The sequence below is a fragment of the Pinus tabuliformis genome, chromosome J (assembly GCF_031772625.1).
Source record: "Pinus tabuliformis cultivar Carrire ecotype Pingquan chromosome J, CPIR1, whole genome shotgun sequence".
NCBI lineage: Eukaryota > Viridiplantae > Streptophyta > Pinopsida > Pinales > Pinaceae > Pinus > Pinus tabuliformis.
Window position 1 is genome coordinate 767,701,759 of NC_142295.1, and position 14,276 is coordinate 767,716,034.

Below are 14,276 nucleotides of genomic sequence, written 5' to 3' on the forward strand. Positions count from 1 at the left end.
AGAGATGATCTTGTAGATACAGTTCCATAAGGAGATGGACCGGAAGTCATTGAAGGAGGTGGGATTGTCTGATTTGGGTATAAGGTCGATAAAGGTTGAGTTATAGGCCTCATACATTCTTCCAGAGGATTTGCATTCTTCTATAACTTGTAATAGATCCCCCCCCAAGAGTATCAAAGAAATCCAGGTAGAATTCTGCATCCCAACCATCCAGACCAGGGCTTTTGTCTCGCTTAAACCATTTGAGAGTGCCCTCCAATTCTCCCAAGGAGACCTCCTTTGTCAATTCCTAGCCTTCTTCTTGCTCAACAAACCTTGGGAATAGTTGATTTGTCCTCATGATGTCATCCAGGGTGGCATTTGGGGGTGACTTATAGATGTTCCTGAAGTGGGCAGTGGCCATAGCTGCCAGTCGGGGGAAGGTGTTCACTGGTTCTCCTTGTTCATCTGATAGCTGCCAAATAGTATTTATAGCTTTGTGCCCATTCGCAAATTTATGATAGAACTTGGTATTGTCATCCCCTTCCTTAAGCCAAATGGCTCTGCTTCTCAGTCTCCAACTCTCTTCTCTGTCCTTAAGAATCTAGTTTCTCTTAGCCAAAAGAGAGGTTATATGCTCTTTGTGTTCAGGGAAAGAGAATATCCCCCCACAGTCATTCTCATACTCCTCAATGGCTTCTTTAGTCTGTTTGAGTGTATGGTCTTCCTGCGTTCTCTTCTTATGTGCCCATTGTTTTCAGAGGCTTTTTAGATCTTTCAGGTTTTTTGCAAATCCTTCTGATATAGTCCTTTCTGCCGCAGGGGGATGAGTCCTCCAGTAATTAGTTACTAGATGGATATATTCAACGTCTTTCAGCCATGTAGCATTAAATTTGAAAGGACCTTTTGGTTTGTTCATACCCCCTCTAATTTCCAAATAGATCGGCCTATGGTCCGATATTCCGCCTGAGCCCACCCACTGTCTATATCCCTACCCCAAGGTTAGCATTTGCTCCTTAATGAGGAATCTATCTAGTCTTCTAGAGAGACTGTCCTCCCCTGATCTGTTGTTTCTCCAAGTAGGCAGGATTTTTGGGGAGGGGATATCTATGAGATTATGATCCTCCAGATTGGTCTCAAAAAAATCTGAGAGGTTATCTCTTTGTGCATTGTGTCCCCATGATTCCGCAAAACCGATGGAGAAATTTAAATCCCCCCAGAATGAGCTTGTCCTTTTGAAGGATGTGTGAGTCTAAGAGTCTACTCCAATATTCTTCCCTGTTGTGACATGGGCCATATATGTTGATAATCCTAAGCTCAGTATCGAGCTCTAAGGAGTAAATGTCAGCTCCTAGGTGGCCCGAACTCCCCCAAGTATTACAGATTCTGATGGATCAATTGTTTACCCCCAACGCGAGACCCCCAGACCACCCTGATGCATCTAGGGTATGGAATGTCCATCCAGGTAGCCAAGATTCTAGGAGGTGGGTAATGACACAACCCTGGCCTAGGGTTTCTTGAAGAAATAGAATATCAAAGGGTTCTGCTGAGAGCAATCTCCTCATGGCTAGTTTTTTGTCAGGGCTAGCCAACCCTCTACAATTGAAGGAGAGAAATTTCATGGAGGAGGGAGCTCTTGGGTATTCACTGCTCTAAGTACCCAGTCAATGGAGTGTTGCTTGCCCGCAGCAATCTCTTCCCCAGCTTGTAGCTTAGCTTTGGATAGAGATGGGTCTGCCTCTTCTCATCTTAAGAGGAGGGGGAGAGGTGATAAGGCCGATACCCAAGGTGTCAGGGGCCTGAGAGCGAAACCTGGCTCAGGTGGGGTATCTGAAAGTTGGAGGGCTGGAATGAGAGGGGGGAGCATGTATAAAGGAATTGGGAGGAGGTTCATCAGGAAAGGATGGTTGAGTGCAGGAGATGGTGGGGGAGGAGGGTTTGACAGGGCAATCCACAGCTATGGGAGGGTTGAAGGTGTGAGCAAGGGACTAGACTGAATAGATATGAACAGAACTTGTATCAATCCAGTGCAGAGAAACATTAGAGTAAACATAGGAGGAGTTTGTATTCGACAGACCCATAGAGAAAGCAGCCTCAGCAGCCGCCCTTACTCTGGTTAGAGGAGGCGAGGGTGCACCGATGGGTGCCTTTCCCTTTTCTTTCTGGTCACCTTAATAGGCACAAGTAATGCTGTTGAATGTGCCAAATTTGTTGCCTCGTCCACCACTGGAGGGATACCCTGAGCTTGTGAGTTTTTTTGTAGTGTTTCCATCCCCTTAGCACCCTCCTTCACCTTCTTGTTCAAAGGAAAATCTTTGTACAGGTGTCCCACTTTGTGGCAATGTCTGCAGCGGAAAGGGACACCTTCATATTCTAGGGTTTGTTTTCAGGAGAAGGTTTTCCACTGTAAGGTGATATGCTCCTGCAGATCGCCCTGAGTATCCAGATGAACGAGTATCCTAGCATATTCCATCATACTCGAAGCCAGATATGATCTCTCATGTTCGAGATAGGTTCCCAGAGTGTTTCCTATGCGCTGGAATATATCCTTTGACCAGAATTGAAGGGGAAATCCAGGTAGTCAAACCCATATAAGCCCAACTCCTATCTGTCCTTTTTCTAGGTCAAAAAGAGGGTTCCAACACTAGAGAAGAACTGGAGCATGCTTGAAATGCTAGAAGGACGACAGGACCCAATTTTTGTGCTCAGCTCTCGCAAAGTGCAGAGCAAACCAGCCTCTAACAAAGGTTTGTACAGTTGGGAGGTCCGCCAAGTGCAGCCCCCATTCCTCAGAGGTCCACAGCATAAGCCTAGCCGTTGTGTAGCTACGATCGTGAATTCTTCTAACCAAAAACCAGTCCGTCGTGTCCATGGTGTCGCCCCACTGAATATCCTCCCCGAGTATAAGAATAACGTCTTCGCTTCTGGCTTTGAAGCACTTCCTTTTTTCCCCAGCTGCGTTGCTCTTCAGGGGCATCCGAATTATCCACCAGCTGGTTAGGGTTACTATCAGGGTTTTCAGGACAGGGATGTTCAGCCGCTGGGATTAGTTCTGAAAGAGGGGGTACTGCCGCGTAGCTACCTGATGGTGGCGTCTCAAGTACCGTAACTTATGCGTTTCCCTGGGCCAGGTTGTGGAGACTCGAGGGGTTGGTTGAAGATTCACCAGGGTGAGATGAGAGGGGGGTTTGTGAGATAGCCGCCTCAGGGTTAGGATGGAGGCAGGCGGATATGAAAGTTGTAGCCGAGGGTGACTGTGGTGGCGAGGGAGGAAATGGCCAAATCGGAGGAGGCTTCGAGAATGTCACTGTGGAGCAGGAAGGTCTCGAGATCGAAGGTAGACCCACAATGGTAGCCAACAGGTCGCAGCAAAAGGGAAGGAGTTCATTCACGGTGGAGCGAGGGGTTTGCCAGATATTGACATTCTCCAACGAGTCCTCCGAATAGTCTACTAGGTCAAACTCCATGCCTGTTCCAAGGTGTTCTCCACCAGTTGCCTCCAAGACCATCGTAATCGTCATCGAGGTGAGGGTATCTGAATTCGGTGGGTATGCAGTAATCGGGGAGGAGGACGGTAAGTTGTGATGTTACAGAGGGCCTCGACGGGATACGGGTACTAGGAACCGCCATGGTTGATGCAGTTGGAGGGGAACGCACGACGACAGCTAGATGTAGGTAGGTGGTTAGTTGCAGTCCTGGTGATCATCTACAGAAAAACCCTAACCCTTTTCAGACAGTCTCCGCAGCTCCATTTTCGACTCCTCTCATGTCCTCTCCTCTTGGTATGGATGTTGTTAGTAATCTTTAGTTAAATTGAAATATGTATTCGGTTATGGTTGTATTACAAACTTAATTGCATTATTTATATTGTGTAAAAAAAAGAGTTTGTGTCATAAGGAAGGTCAGTACACTTGGTATCAGAGCCAAGCTCACACCCTAAGCCTGGTCCCACCCAATGCTTTCCATATCTCATTAAATCCTTGTTTTCTTACTATTGGACCATCTCTAATAATTTAAATAAATATGGAGTTACATGTTTGCATCATCATTGAGATTCTTTAAATAATTATTTTTGACATGTTAGTGAACCAAACAGAGAACGAGAATCAATTTAAACAAAACAAAAAAACAAATTCACTCAATTTCTATCCCAAACTAAATAGCTTTTGGGTAACCAATCTTGGAACGATTTGAGAATTTATCCCATGGTCTAATACAACAATTCCTATATGTGCTCAGAAGATTCTTAAAATAGTTGATGGTTTCTCCTTGGGAACCATCTCCATTTCTCAGTTTCATTTTGAAGATGGCATTGGTGTTTTTCATTTGCAGGTAGTTTTAAGAAAGTAGTTAGGTTTCTTTTTTTGGTCTCCATTTTTCTTTCTTCTTATTGTTGATTGCTTCAACTCTCTCTACTAGAGATCTATTTTACCAAACATCTTATTTGTAGTCCCTTGGTTTGCCAAACTGAACTCCAGCTTACCTCTTCCACTTCTCACTCCTTGTAAAATTTCTTAAATCTTGTTAGCCTCCTATTCCAATAGGTGTTCATATTTCATGATTGACAGTTGAAAATGCCAAATATGTCATCTTTCTCATGCTACAAAGGTTCCATATTTCCAGGAAGTTCCATTTTTGAAGAATCATACCATTTTTGAAGAATCATACCATTTTTGAAGAGTTTTTCAGTTAAGGGAAGGCCAAACAGCTTAATCTTGGCCTCCCTAAATTTCAATTGCTTGTTTTAGAAAGTAGAGAATGAATATCTGTCCAAACTGTTTAATCTTGGCAGATTTTAGCTAGGTAGAGAAGCAAGGGTGCTCAACAGCTTAATCTGAGCCCCGGAAGAAATAAGGATCGATTTAGATAGGAGGATAGCCAAAAGAAAAGTTGAAAAGTTGGGTTTGCTAGTTCAAGTGCACCCAAACCAAAAAGAAGACAAAATTCTAGGTAAGTAGGCCGGGTAGGTAGTTCTGAGGTGGCAGAATGATGAATTGTGATCCATTTCAAGTTTTCAAGTGTTAAATCTATTCAGATCACAAGTAGAAGGCAAAATCCATTTGGAGCAGCTCAAGAGAGGCATGTCTAAACTTATCCTTCTTCCTTTTCCCCAAAATCATTCACTAACTTCCCCTGAAGAGGTCAAGATCTGCTTGACCTTTCTTAATTTCATCATTTTCATATCATTTGCCTAAGTAAAGGTCTACTTCGCTTAGGAGTTCTCTTATTCATTCTACAAGTTCTATTTCCCCTTTTAAGCCTAAGATTTCTAAACTTAGCACTTTCTTCACCAGTTTCATATTAACTTCTAACATTATTATGTAAATCCCCATCTATTTCCCCTTCCCCTTACTAAAATATGTGTAAAATCCCCCTATTTATGTATCCCCTCCCTTTGGTTGAAAAATAACCATAAATATCCCTTGGGAATTACTAAGTTTACTTGAAACTTAGTAAGAACCCTCATCTTGCCTCTCAAACTATCTTCCAATACAAAGGACTCCTTCCTATGCATAAAATCCCTCCTTCGATCTATAAAAACCCTTCATTAACCTTGTTTGTACCTTTTTCAAGGCTCAAAACCCTATTTTGTGCTATTGGACCCCTTCCGAGGCCTCAAGAATCCCTTCCGATGCACTATTATTGTTACAGGGAAAAGTGTCTATATAGAGCTGCTCTATCCCACTAAGGTGTGACAGCTGCCTTAGAAACAAACAGAGAAAAGCTACTTTCGTTTTTCCTTTATGAATTATAGATAGAGAGGAACAGAAGGACCAACCTCTGTCTTGCGCTAATCTCCTGATTTGGTCCCTCTCTTCTTTGATAGTCTTCAGCTACCTGCTCCCTTGCACGCCCAGCTTCACAACGTACCTGTAAGATCACAGAAGCATAGCACTATACAAAGACATGGATCTATAATCATAAACAATCTAGGATCAGATGTAAATTGACCATACAAATGTAGCAAGCATCAATGACACAAAAGCATGGAGGAAAACTTGAATAGCTTTTATTGATAAACAAGAAAAGAGCCAAGAGGAGTTACAACTAGTTGTTCTGACCCAGCATCAACCTCCCAGCAAAGCAGCCCCTCTTCACCTCAAACAAAGCTTAGATCACCCAACAATCTGATGTTTGTGTCAAGAAACCAACAGCAATTCCTTACAATATGCAAAATTCCAGCCTCCGGATCTCTGGGATGAGGGATCCATATATAGATATCTGTAAGGGGGATGAGTCAACTTGTGATTTGATTAGTGTCCTCCCTCTGATAGTTCTTGCTTCCACTTGGAGATTGATGGCCTCTTACTCATCCTTGGTCGAATTCAGTGAGGCAAGTGTCACAGGAGAAGATTCTGGAAGCTTCCATTGACTCTCCACCTCACGGAATGACACTACCATTTGTCATTTCTCGCCCATCGCACCCCACAGAAGGGATTTTTGAAATGCAACGCACCCACACAGTGTATTTAGGTGAGATGCAACGCACTTAGCCAGTGGAGCAGCTGAAATGATCCTGTTTTGACCAATTCTGAGCAGTTTTTCATGGAGAACTTCTGGGAGAAGCTGTAATCTGTTGACCTTGTTCCTTTAGGGGTTAGAACAACACTTTTAGGGACTTAGGAGCCCTTGATTTATGGACATTTCATGCTTGGGGTTGTAGGGCCCAAAAATTTCTATAACAGTTGCCCCCTAAAGCATGAGGTCGTTAATCTTTTGATGTCGGGTGAAATGCTTTATTATGAGGGTCTGAATTTCTTTCAATGCTGGGAGGAGACCTGTAATAAGATACAATACAATACATTATCTTCATAATATTTTCATGATCTAGCTGAGGTGGGCATTCCCATGCTCAGCTTTATAAATTCATTTTCATGTACATAGGACAGACAATCGTCTGAGTGTAGACTAATGATTCTGATAGAGCCATCATCCTTTTGATTGGATGATTATCTGTGCAGCAATGATGTACATTTGATGTCTTTATTTTCCCTGAATATATATCGCAGCCCGGATGGATGAAACTAGATCCGGGGTCTTCAATATCGTTCGATCTTCACTCGGAGTACAAGTCGATCCATGTGAGAAATGTTCTGAAGTCGAACATGGAAAGACATCGCTTGATTACTAGTCAATGATGTAAACTGTTAACAAGCGCGAGAGGAATCACCGATAATGATAATGAACCTCAAGGTACTGCAGTACAATTTACGTGGTGTGAATAAAGGACTTGGCGCCGAACACCACACAAAATCTTTCGGTCGAAGGCCATTGATGTAAACCTGTCACCAGAAGTGAGAAACTTGCCATTGAGGCATGCAAGCTTCAAAGTACTGAATGGGGTGTTCCTAGATCAACTTCTTGGATAATGAGATGATGTCGACAAGAAGTGATCCGTCACAGGAGGGCCTTAATGAATCCCACATCAATGACACGGAACGGAGAAAATGATTTTAATGGAGGTGAAAACGATCTGGTGATATAAGGTTCAGGGTGGCGGTCATGAAAGAATGGAGTATAATGTATGGTAGTGGGTGAGACACAGGTGAATTCTCTGAATGACTTCTCTTGAACATATCGGAGACACTATTGTGATGGATTGGTAGCATTAACCCCAAATGTGGATGGTATGATGGGACCATGGTGATGTGACCGGTGAATGAAACAACCCAACCCGACTCGGACACGGAGTGGAAGTGTCATGTTCAAGAGTGACTCGTTACCAACAAAGTTTCTTCAAGTTTTCTTCCCAATTTTCCCCAGTCATTGCTGACCAGTACCTCTTTATTTTTGTCAAGCTTGAGGAGGATAACATATGCTTGTTCTATAATTTGCCCTTCAGGCAAACCCATCGCTATGTTTTAACGAGCCTAGCGATAGTGAAACTCGTTCTCGTCTATAGACAAGTTTGTCGCTATTACACTTTTAACGAGTTTAACGACAAAGATAACTCGGTCCTTTTCAATTTTAGAGAGTCTGAAAAGGAACGTAAAGGTAACTCCAAAATTCCTTTTTCGTCATCTAATCCCTTAAGTCCGAAAAAGTATAAAACAATACAGAAGCGATGAATTTTCGATACTTTTAACGAGCCGAAAAAAACAAGCGTTCGATCTTTTTGTGTAATAATCCCTCAGGTCCAAAAAGATTAAAATCTAGAGGAGGGATAGCACTTACTGTCCCTTTAACGAGCTGGAGAGGCCAATGGCTCGGCAATCTTTTCATATTTTACGAGTCAGTTGAAAAGAGCTTAAAGGAGACTCGTCTTTTGAGGAACGAGTGATAAAACGGGTAGCAGCTGATTCCAGGTAAGGTTTGGAATTTTCCAATCATGGCAGTGTTACAAGGATGGCTAGTGAAATCACTCTTCACAGTTGTTCCTCAAAATGGGTAAACAATCAAATGGAGGTGAATGATCGGCCAATGCAAAAGTGGAGGTGACGGTGCAAACACGACCAAGGCTTTAATGGCTGAAGTACTACATTCACGATGGTTATTTACCGGTGAATAGTTCATTTTTTAATGAGCTTAAACGCGGGAGGAAACATTTGCTCATGACTTATGTTTATTTTTTAACGAGCTTGAACTATGTGCTAAAACTGCTCGATGCGGGTTTATTTTTTAACGAGCTTGAACCCTGTAGTAACACTACTCGTGGCGGGTTTATTTTTTAACGAGCTTGAACCTTGCAGTAAAACTGCTCGTGATAAGTTTGCATGCCCCCAGCATAATAAAGCAAATCGAGGTGCATGCCCCCCAAGCTTCATTGCATTCAACTCGGTGGTTGGAATGAAGGTTTATCTTTGAGATTTGGAAAGGGGATTTGTTTCATTTTTTAATGAGGTTGACACAGTAAAATAACTATCCTCATGACTCCTTGTTTCATTTTTTAACGAGGTCGAGACGAGATAAGAACCATCCTCGAAATCCACCGTATTTACAGTATTTGATATAAAATCAAAAGCAGAAGGATGATAAAGGTCATCAGAAGTATCTTCTCCACAATCCGGAAGAAGGGAACGATGGTGGGATTCATTCCATGGTGCTCCTTCAATTACCATTGATTGGACAATTCCTTCGTCGGTGACATGCACTCGCGACCAAGGATCTGAAGGGGTACCATATTCTTTAGACCTATCTATCCAAACGCTTGTTGAGCGTTGATTTGGGTTTGCCTCCCATGCTAGGAACATTGATTGCTACAATATTTCCGTTGGGCTTGGGGGAAAAACCATTGCATGATCTATGTTGATATCGTTTTCTGAGATCTTTTTAGAAGATATCATATTGCAGGTTCCTATCGACACTACTTCCACCAGATTGATTGGAGGTGGAAGGGCGAAAGTTCCCATTAATATAGGATCTTTTAGTAGGCCTACTCCGATATTTTGAAGCGAATGAGGGCTCCCATGGATCATAGGAATGCTTCCTGTAACTTGAGAACCATTGGGTAGGAAGTTTTGTTGATCGACGATTGTAATCCCTCCTTGAAAGGGAAATGCAATCTTCCTAAAATAGGTTGACACAACAGCAGCCATAGCATATATCCATGGTCTTCCCAGCAGGATGCTGTAATCGAGGTTTCCGTCAATTACTTCAACATCTATTTCTACTGTTTTCCCTCCTAGTTCAACTTTCAAGTTTACTTAGAATACCATATGGGGTATATGTCCTTCCGTCGAATGCTTTTAATGTCGTCGAAGATCGCGACAAGGTTGGAGATCCTAAAGTTTTCCAGCAACTCATCGACATAATGCATGTAGATGCCCCCTCATCAATAATTGTTCGATGAACAGTTTTGTTGAGGGCTTTCACTTGAACAAGGAAAGCTAGTTGAGCTAGTAATTGAGGATCGTATCCTTTATGATCGAAGGATACAAGATTGGAATCCTTTGGGTCTATCCCACCAATGGCTGATAATAAAGCCTGCCTTTGGGATGGGCAATTTTGTAGTACTTCAAGAGTCGACATAGCGGATGGCGATTGGGCCAAATCTTCCACTATATTATAATGTTGTGTCACTCTAGCGCGGGGATTAAACGTCGACTTGTGTACTACTCCCTTTGGCGGTTTTATTGCCAATTCAGGAATGATGGGCGGCGCAACTTCTGTCGAAGTTGTTGTCAAACTACTAGGTTGATCTTTATCCTTGTTGTTCGATAGCTGTGGATTCCCATAATCTTTGTTCCTTGTCGATATCAAAGCATCATTTTACTGTTTTGAAACCGACAAAATTAGCACTTGACACCAGGAAGCATCTTCACTCTCAACCAGATTTGTTCTTGGATTTGGAAACGGATCAGTTAACACTGCGGAGGTTTTTGAATTCTTGAAGAATTTCTTAAGCTCAGCTCTGTGTGGAAACCTTGTGGTCCAATGATCTTCATCGCATATAAGGCATGGATTTTTTTGTTTCCTATCTCTAGGAGGGTTTGAAGAATATTTTTCAGGTGATGATTCCTCCTATTTCTTCTTCTTCCCTTTGCCTTTCTTCTTGCTCCCTGGTTGTTTGGTTTCTTTGCCTTTATCTGTCGATACGGCATTTACTTCCGAGGCAAGAAGTTCATCTTTTGCATTTTGACCTGAAATCTTACGAGCCTTTTTGGATGTAGCCTTTGTCGATTTCGTGTCTGTTGTGCCAATCACACCATCGCCGGCATGAGAGTCATTGTTTGATTTAGGAGGAGGAGGAATTGAGAATTTCGGTCTAGGGGCGTCAGGTATTTTATCGTAGAGCATGCCGGACTGAGTGTAAATCAAGTCCAAATATTGTGCACGAGCGATAACTTGCTCTTCTGTTACGACCCCGCCCTTTGCCACATCTTCCGTGATGGAAGGTAGTAATGACTTCATAAACCATTCAGCTAAGAGCTGATCAGGAACATACGTTTTTACCATTCTACGACGACGTCGCCACTCATGTATATGATCAGATATGTGAGTGGTCGTTGTCTGTTTGAAGTTGGTAAGAAGTTTTGTTCCCGTTTCGTACCTTATTGGTAACTGAAAATGGGTTAAAAAGGTTGTGGCCAAGGTACTGAAGTTGTCGAACGAAGCTCTAGGCAATTCGATGTACCATTTTGCCGCTGGAACCGTTAACGTCCTCTGAAAGAGACGAAGTCTTATCGAATCATCATTTAGGGTGTTTGATGAACACCATAGATGAAAGGTCATCACATGATTCGATGGATCTTCACTCGGATTTCCATTAAATTTAGGAATATATAATGGAATTTTATGCGGAATTGCTGGCCACCAAGGGGCGTAAGCGATTGGATCGTTTGTTAACTGATTTAAATCAGGTAACTCTAAATTTGCCACAAAGGGTAACTGTTGATTCAAGTTAGGCGTAGCATACCCAAGATAAGATGGGATTGCCTGAGCAGTTGGTCTTTGCATGCCGGCATAATGCATTTGATGCTGGTAACTTTGGTAAGGTTGGTGGGCATGACCATTGTAAAATGGTTGATTTTGACCGTTTTGAATGTACGGCTGTCCACTATTGGCAAATATTTTTTGCTCAGAACCTTGGTATACTTGTTGGAATTGCGATTGTTGGTATTGTATTAGCCATGGTTGTGAAGCCATGTGTTGTTGCCCGATACTAACAGTTTGACCAAGATGAGGGGTAATTGTACCCGTCTGAACCTGTGTCATTCCGCCAGTCGGCGATTGTGGTTGAGTCGCAGGGTTAAGGGGTTGTTGCATTACAACCTGAGAAACCTGAGGTTGGCATACAACAGGCAGCGCTTGAACTTGTGACACCGTCACAATAGCTGGCGTAGTTGGTATATTTGACATAGGTAAGCATTGTTGCATTGAATATACAACTCTTGGTTGTTGAGGTAGTATTGGTACCCAACCACTTGAGGTAATTCCAGTATAACCCGAATGTTGTTGTGAACTCCCGTATGGATATCCTCCCGGAGGGGATAATGAAAGGGTATACTGCCCCCATACGGTGGTAATCCAGAACTCAAGGGAATGGTTTGCCCTTGGGGGTCGGACTGCCCAAATTGACCTCCAAACGGATCAATTTGTTGAGACTCAACATAAGAGTTTCCAGATATTATTCTGGATGAAAAAACAGGAACAGACCATACTGTCGAAATGGCCCCTGAGTGGGCTCCTTCTAGCGGTTGAGAGCTAGTCGGGACAGATGGTATACCGGCGAACATTGTTGGAGTGATAGCAGGGAGTTCTGTTGTCGCTGTGTCAGACGACACAGTCCTAGATGTTGACGGTTGTTCAGACATTTCTAGTCTATCCAAAAGATTACCTAGCGATTCTACAGGAGCTTCCGCTGGTGGTAGACTAACTTCTGATGAAGAAGGATATAGAGTGATCCCGACTCCAAATTGCGATGGAGTACTCGTTGGAGGATCTTCCACAATTTCTTCTATGGCAATCAGACCAGGTGGAAGGGGAAGACCGTCAGGTCCGTAGAATATTTCTGGTGCCGAAGAAGGTATGGAATCGGCAGCGACAGATGTTTGAAGAGCAAGACTCTCCGAACCGGTTGAAAATGGAACTGGTTCGGTAACACAAGTGTTTACTCTCAGACTAGGATCAGTATCACTGTCCTTCTATGGCTGCTGAACTTCTTCTGTAGAGGCAGGGGTTCCAGAAATGTTTGGAGTAACTGGAGTCTCTGATGTTGTTGGAACACTTGTTCTAACTTTAACAAGAGATTTAGAACCGGTTAAACGAGTTCGCTTTGTCCGTACTAGCTTCGATTCCGGAGACAAAGACGGCTGACTCGTAAGCCTCCGCGAACGACGGGGTTTCAATTGAATTTCTTCCACAATTGCGGATTACTCGATCAACTAAAATAAAGGGGAAGTATGTTTCCGAATTAAATGAATTTTAGACGCTTTGACACAACTTGTTTTTTCAATTTTTAAGAGTCGAGAAAAAACAAAAGATGACTCTAGTCTCCTTCGATTTTTAATGAGCCTGAAGTGACAAGTGCTCAGATGGACCTTTTCCGTTAAGGAGTCTGAAAAGGAACGAAAGGGACTGCTCTGGAAATCTAGGTAGAGGGATTACCAAAACAATCGCAAAACTACAGAATACTTTTTACGGTACGGCAGTCAATCTTCCCGAATGTTGTGTTCAGTGCATTGCGATCGATAGGGCAGCAGACACGGCTTCCTATGGATAAAGGATTAAGCCTATTGGGGTCTCCCAAAATATACACGACGGTACGTGGGAGCACAAGTCCGTACTGGCACTTATCATCTCAAAGTGGAGGAATCACCCAACCATCAGTGAGAACAACAATTACCAGGCTTTACGACGCCGGAATATGTCTCTAGCCTAGACTTCTAAATGTTGTGTGTTAAGTTCCAAAGCGTTGTTAGATTCATTGAATTTATTTTAAGTTGATCTTGTTTATGAAGTTTTCCTTTCAGGTTCACCATGAGATGTAGATGTAATTCCTAAAATGCAATCTAAGATGATAAACAAACTTTTTATCTTCTTTGTGCAATGAAAATCCTAGCTACTAGGGAAAAGAAAGACAGAATCTTTTCACAAAGAGCAAAGAGCACACTCTAAATGCACTTTCCTAAATCAAGCCAATCAGACTGTCTATATGCAAATGCACATGCATGTATTTGTTTTCGACTTTCTTAGTATATGAATGCTAAAAAGAAAGTTGATGCACAAATCTGAATTTCTTTTCAAGCGACAAATATCAGCAAGTTTCTTTTCGAAATCAAAAAATGGAGACGATCACAACACCTTACGATTTTGAAATGAATACTTGTTCTAGACAGTAGAAAATTACAAATTCAGACCAAAAGCAATAGTAACAGGATAATCGACCATCAACAGCAATCAAACTCTTTCCTACAATTGAAATCGACACTTGCGACAGTTTCAAATCAAAGGACGGCAGTACGATTATGCTACTTTTGCAAAGGAGAACTGTAAATGACTCAACAAACACACAAAAACATCTACAGTTCTTTTGTACAAAGGAGGCGGAATAACAGCAAGGAAAAGGGGTTTCAAACAGACATATACTGATCACAGGCAGCAAAATTCAGGAATAGGACTGAAAAGAATGAATCACAGAAGCCAAAACTGCACAGAGCTAGTCTGATCAGCGCACCTGTAACACAGAGAATTTGAAATGCAGCGCAGCTTGTCCACTCAGGAGGTGCGTTGAAATTCAGATTCTCTGAACAATACCTGCGCTGGGCCAGAAACGAGACTCTGTTCGGGTTCCGGGTCACAGTTTGCAGTTCAGTTCTTGGGTTTTGGCCGAGCAAAAAGCAATCAGTAATGCAACA

At 42.5% G+C, this 14,276-nt stretch overlaps 1 pseudogene; it reads left to right on the forward strand.

Moving 5' to 3' along the window:
* The first annotated feature begins 3,444 nt into the window (after positions 1–3,444).
* Positions 3,445–14,276, forward strand: part of LOC149228979 (DEAD-box ATP-dependent RNA helicase 13 pseudogene) — a 95,743-nt pseudogene continuing 84,911 nt past the window's right edge.